This window comes from Melopsittacus undulatus, chromosome 11 (genome assembly GCF_012275295.1).
Source record: "Melopsittacus undulatus isolate bMelUnd1 chromosome 11, bMelUnd1.mat.Z, whole genome shotgun sequence".
Lineage (NCBI taxonomy): Eukaryota > Metazoa > Chordata > Aves > Psittaciformes > Psittaculidae > Melopsittacus > Melopsittacus undulatus.
The window spans coordinates 11,390,713-11,397,451 of NC_047537.1; positions in this window are offsets into that span (position 1 = coordinate 11,390,713).

Below are 6,739 nucleotides of genomic sequence, written 5' to 3' on the forward strand. Positions count from 1 at the left end.
ATCACGTGGTAACTCAGCGGTCCATCACGTGGCCATGCCTGACGGGGAAGCGCCATGTTGCCTGAGGCGGTTGGTTCCGGGGGTGTTGCTGGAGGGTTCGGGCTGGGCGACGCCTCTTGGGCCCCGGGTTGCGTGTAGAGAGTGGAGCTGGACCCTCAGTATGGGCCTGGGGGTGCTGAGGCAGGGCAGGGTAGGGCAGTGAGGGGCCTCTGTGCCTCCTCTATGGGACCAGGCAGTGTGTTTTCGCAGCTCCCTGGTGTGTCGGCTGTTGCGCCACCGATGTCCTTCTGTACTGACCTCATGGCTCCAGGCTCGGTGTAGGGAACCCAGCTTGCAGGGCTGGGACAAGGATGCTGTAGCATATAGTTAAAAAATGGGTCTTACATAGGCATATAGTTAAAAAATTGGGACTTGTGTTACTACAGAAAAGCCTCCTTTTCCAGAGTAGCACCTGAAAGGTCCTGATCTGATGACCTGAGAACAGTGCTAACTGATTTAAGAGAATTGATAGCCTGGGAGAAGATTTTGGCCTTGCGTAGCTGGATTAAGAAACAGGGCTAATGTCTTAATTGGGGAAAACTTTCCTTGGAGACTGGTACATCCTGAAAACACATGGGACATCATCAAGATAGGACTTCGACATGTCAGCACAATATGATCAGGGTGTCCTTCAGATGAACCATACTCAAGATAACTGAATATCACACCTACAGGTCAAAAGCCTTCACTGAGCATGCAGAGTAAGGAATCAGTAATGTTGATATATCTAAATCCTACAATACTCAATTGTTTTAAGTGCCTCGAGGCTTGCAAACTCAGCTAAAAGTAGCCCTTTCATACCATGGAAACATTACAATGTATACATGTGGTTCATAGATAACAGGGCTCTTGCAGGCAATCAAGAAGGACATCTGACACTGTGGTGTGGAGGATTGCTACTGCGAGAAAAAGACGAAGTATCGCATCTTCATCATCCTCCATGAGACTTGTGAATAACCTGAGGAAGAGAGATGAGGTAACGACTTCCAGCACCACCAGAGTTACTGTGCATGCTCTAGTAGGTAGTAACCTATGTCAGTTAATTCTGGGAAGAAATTATTTATAAGATTCTTCGGAATTATATATATATGAGATGAATGCTTATAAGCAAGAAACACGTAGGAATCTGCATAAACGTTTGGTGGAGTAATTTCCCTGTGCATCCAGCACTATAATAAATAATACTTGCTTCTTAATGCTACTTTGTGTTAAGGAGTCTTATTCTGCTGACTTTTGATGACAGCGTGATCTTACGTAAATTAACTGACCAGCTGTTAAATGGTGGGAAGGTTTGGGGGAGTTACTAACCTGAACTGACTTGTATAAATACATCAGTTCTGTATGGTGTGGGTGCCAGCTCTGCAATACCACCTAGTACTACTTTTTGTGCAGAGTTGGAATAAACAAACACCTTGGCTCTGTGTATGAATAAGCCATTACACACTTGGGAGTGCAGCCTGTTCTCAGGACAATAAGGAGGGTGGGAGCCAGCGAGGTTCAGTGCTGGTGCTATGCTTCTGCACCATCCCTGCAAATCCTGGGGGAGCTGCTGGGCAGAGGATGGGGTGTCTCCACCTTGGTCTCACTGCTAGCTTCTGCTCTTTGAATGTCTGCAGCATTTGCCTCCTGGTGTTGAATCAGTGCTACTCATTGCAAGGACAAGTGGTGGTCCCCTCCATTATGTGGGGAAGAAAGAGCTGGAAAGAGTGAAAGCCCAGCCAGCGCACAGAGGCTATGGTAGCTCAGCTCAGTACCCAGTGGAGATGAGGGAAGTGGAAATATAGCACAGGATGAAATCAGGGTGAGGATCCATGGTGAGGTTTGTTGGCTTGTGTCCACATATCCAGTGGGCAATAAGGTAACAGCAGAGGAGAGAAAGATGCTCCTTGCTTTTAGCAGGAGGCTGTAAGTGTGTGACAAAAGTAGAGCATGTTCCCATGGTGCTGATACACTAGTGGCCCTGTGGTTGAGCGTACTAGGGAAAGAGTGAGCTTACACTGCTCTTGAGAGCAAGTTGAGAGCAGCATGAAATCATGTAATGGGTAATTTCTGTAGGTTTTTTCTTCCAGAGGGAGGCCCAGCAGATATCCCAAAGGGCAGGTGGCCCTGAAGAAGAAGGGTGATGGAAAAGCTCACATTACAAACTGGGTGGGCCTGGAGCTGCTGGTATGGCTGTAAGTAAACTCAGCATTCCCTATGATCTAGCTTGACCTTGTTATGCCAAGGCTGTATAAGCATGCAAAAAAAGGCCTTTTTATCCCAAATGGTCAGTATGTTGTCAGCTTATTCAAAATGTTGCAGGTACTTTACAAGATGTATGTGAATGTCCTAGAAATTTATGAAGGAAGGGTTTTAGCTTACTGAAGACCAAAGGAGTTGTTAGAAAAAGATCTAAAAGATGTCATGATTGGGAAGCTGCAAGAGCAGCATTTTCACATCTACTATTACCATCTGCAGCCACACAGTGGCAAAGGCCACATGGGAGATCAGTCTGGTTCAGGCAGTCACAAGATAAAAGCAGGTGGAAGTGAGATCTAGCCTGTCTTGGCCTGATGAAAGAAGAGCACCAGGCACCAACCATGAGTGAGCTCTGGCCAGGGCTTCTTTAGGGCTGAGTTTGTCCTCAGCTTCCCACCTGAGGAGGTACAGAGGTAGTACCTACTTAACTGGATCTTCAGACCTCTTTAGTTTAAAATGAGAACGGATACAAAGAAACTAAACACATTAGCAGGCAAGTATTTGCTTTTTCAATGGAGAGGAAAGGCTGGAACTGATCCTTGGAGTGGGTCCTACTTGGGCTCAGAGTGAAGGCTGTGCTACACGCAGCAGGATTAAGATCTTATTTTCAGACTACTGTTTGTCTAAATTCTGTCCCAAAAGGCTTTGCAGAGTTAGGCTACAAGAAACGCCTCTGAGGTGTGCATTCCATGGCTTTAAGGGAAGAAGAAAGGATTTGTATTCATTGCCAAGCTTTATGAAGGGGTTAGGGAAATCCTCAAGATGACAGGGACCAAGATATTCAGCCTGGGGTGAGGAAAATGTTCTTCACCAAAGCCTTTTGTATAAACCCATCCTAATAATATAATGCCTTTAAAAAGGCTCTTATTATCTTCAGAAACAAAAATACTTGCTGGTGGATGGGATAAAGAGACAAAGGCTTTCCAAGATCTGAAAAGAGAAAGTATCTCTCCCCTATCAATAATACTAAAACTCCTCCAAAATACTGAGAAGGCGAGTCCCCCTCTGGTGGTACTTTTAAGACTGTCAGCTGTGGGCAGCTCCAGCTGGACAAGCTCCTTGCAATCTCCCTTGGTAAGACCCTTGGCCTTGGTGGTATAAAAGAGCAGGGGGTGCTTGGAGTGGCCTCTGGACACAAACAGTGCAGTCCTATATTTCTAGACAGTGGCATATATGATACGTCCATTCATTTAAAATGGTGTAAACCCTTCTGATATCTGCCCCAGGTTAACTGCTTCTGAGTTCCTGTTCTGTGAAAGTGGAGAGATCAGACACTTGTCCTGTCTGAACTGAGCAGCTTGTCTTGTTCTAATAACCTGTGGCACTGTGTGGCCTTTCCATGGATAATGTTTTGTTGTCTGTGTCAGCTAAAGTACATCTGGTGTAACAGTCCCTTGGTCCTAGCTGTCAGGGTGGAAATGGGGCATTCAAATATATTGAAAATAGGATTAAGGGTTAAGCATATAGTCAGTTATGAACAGCCTTGCACATAGTAATTGTGTAACTTCAGTTTCTCTCTTTGGAAGAAGTAGGATCTATGTATCTAGCCCTCCCCCCCAACAAAGGGGGCTGACAATAAACCTGGGGAGGGGCTTTGGCCAAGGGCCTGTAGGACAGGACAAGCTGGAAAATGGAAACTTGCCTGCAGGCAGGAGAGGTGAGGCTGGGGGTCTCCCTGTACATGTGTCTCTTCTTCCCAAGTCCAAGTAACTCCTGGTTCTGCACAGGGTGCAGCAGATCCCACAGCCTGGGAGCATGCTAAGGCACCACACATCTGCCCTGCTCAAGCTAGTACCAGGGATGTTATCAGTCCTCCAGGATGCTCAAGGCAGCTTTCCTCTGACAAGGTCCTGGAGGCAGCTGCTAGTGGGTATGCATGGCCAGCACATCTGTGCAGCAGTCTGTTGGGGGTAGACATTGGTGTGGGATGGGGCTCAGCAGCAACCTCAGGATTGTTGAGAGGACCAAAACAAGCCACAGTCAATATTCTGTTTGTTCAATGTTGGCCACAGTATTTTGGCAGACATGGGCAGTCCCTGTGTGATCAGGACGCTCTCTTCAGGGGTTTCTTCCACTTAGGTATGCTGCTATGCTGTTGTTGGTGTCTAAGAAGGTGCAAGCTCCTACCAGAGCCTCTTCCACTGCTGGATGTTGAGGTAGTTGCTCTGGGGAGTGACTATGCCTGCTGTTCTTGCATGACTCAGACTTTTGTCTGTCTTGTCCTCATCAAATAATTTGGATGCTTTTTTAGCGAGGTTGCTGAAACCCACAGGACACCCTCACCCACTGTCACAGCAGCATTTATGTTGATGGAGCAATGTTGTGGTGCCTGCCAGAGCTGTCAGGGGTCACTCTGTTCCTGTCCTTTGGGACCATGGAGATGCAGTGGGTACTGTGTGCCAGCCTTCTATGAGCATCATTATCCTGCTGGTGAAGGAATGGGATAACAGCTGGGAGAGGACTCAGAATGGGAGAAGGGCTGAGAAGATTTGGACCACCATCAGAGATGGGCAGACTTTGGCCTTTTCAGGAACCTGCTTAATGAGGCTCCATGGGATATAGCCCTAGAGGGCAGAGGGGCCCAAGACCCCTTGATATTCAAGGATCACCTGCTATAAGCTCAGGAGTGTTGCATCCTGACTAGCAGGAAGTGCGGCAGGAAGGCTGGGAGGCCTACATGGATGGATAAGGAGCTGCTATGGAAACTTAGGAGGAAAAAAGAGGATTATAAAAGGAGGAAGCAAGGACAGGCAGCCTGGGAAGAATATAGGGATATCGTCTGGGAAGCTAGGGACCAGGTTAGGAAAACTAACGCCCAGTTAGATCTGGCAAGGGATGTGAAAGATAACAAGAAGGGCTTGTATAGGTAAATAGCAAATAAAAGACAGACTAGGGACAATACGGGCCCTCTCCGGAAGCTATCAGGAGAACTGGCTACCCTGGATTTGGAGAAGGCTGAGGTTCACAATGACTTCTTTTCCTCAGTCTTTACCGGCAAATACTCTGAGCACACCACCAAAGTCCCCGAAGGCAGAAACAGGGACTGTGAGAATGAAGACCACAGTCCCACTGTAGGAAGAGGATCAGGTTCAAGATCATCTTAAAAACCTGGATGTGCACAAGCCCATGGGACCTGATGAAATCCATCTGTGGGTCCTGAAGGAGCTGGTGAATGAAGTTGCTAAGCCACTGTCCATCATATTTGAAAAATCATGGCAGTCAGGTGAAGTTCCCGATGACTGGAAAAAGGGAAACAAATCCCCCATTTTCAAGATGGGGAAAATGGATGACCCAGGTTACTACAGTCAGTCTCACTTCTGTACCTGGCAAAGTCTTCTCTTTGAAGGCATGCTAAGGCACATGAAAAACAAAAAGGTGCTTGGTGACAGCCAGTATGGCTTCACTAAGGGGGAATTCTTGTCTGACCAATTTGGTGGCTTTCTATGATGGGGCTACGGAACTGATGGACAGGGGTGGAGCAGTTGACATCATCTACCTGGACTTGTGCAAAGCATTCAACACTGTCTTGCACGACATCCTTGTCTCTAAATTGGAGAGACATCAATTTGATAGGTGGAACACTCAGTGGATAAAGAACTGGCTGCATGCAAAGAGTTGTGGTCAATGGCTCAATGTCCAGCTGGAGACCAATAATGAGTGGTGTCCCTCAGGGATTGGTGTTGGAACCGGTCTTGTTCAACATCTTTGTCAGTGACATGGACAGTGGGATTGAGTGTGCCTTCAGCAAGTTTGCTGATGACACCAAGCTGTGTGGTTCTGTTGATACGCTAGAGGGAAGGAATGCCATCCAGAGGGACCTTGACATGCTTGTGAGGTGGGTTGATGCCAACCTCATGAAGTTTAACCATGACAAGTGCAAGGTCCTACACCTGGGTCGGAGCAATCCCAGGCACAGCTACAGGTTGGGCAGAGAAGAGATTCAGAGCAGCCCTGTGGAGAAGGACTTGGGGGTGTTGATCGGTGAGAAAATGAACATGAGCCAGCTTCAGTGTGCGCTTACAGCCCAGAAAACAACTGTATCCTGGGCTGCATCAAAAGGAGCATGACCAGCAGGTCAAAGGAGGTGTCCCTGCCTCTCTACTCTGCTCTCGTGAGACCTCACCTGGAGTATTGTGTGCAGTTCTGGTGTCCTCAGCATAAAAAGGAAATGGAACTGTTGGAACAAGTCCAGAGGAGGCCACGAGGTTGATCAGGGGACTGGAGCACCTCCCGTATGAAGATAGGCTGAGAAAGTTGGGGCTGTTCAGCCTGGAGAAGAGAAGGCTGCGTGGAGACCTCAGAGCAGCCTTCCAGTATCTGAAAGGGGACTATAAGGATGCTGGGGAGGGACTCTTCATTAGGGACTGTAGTGACAGGACAAGGGGTAACGGGTTAAAACTTAAACAGGGGAAGTTTAGATTGGATATAAGGAAGAAATTCTTTACTGTAAGGGTGGTGTGGT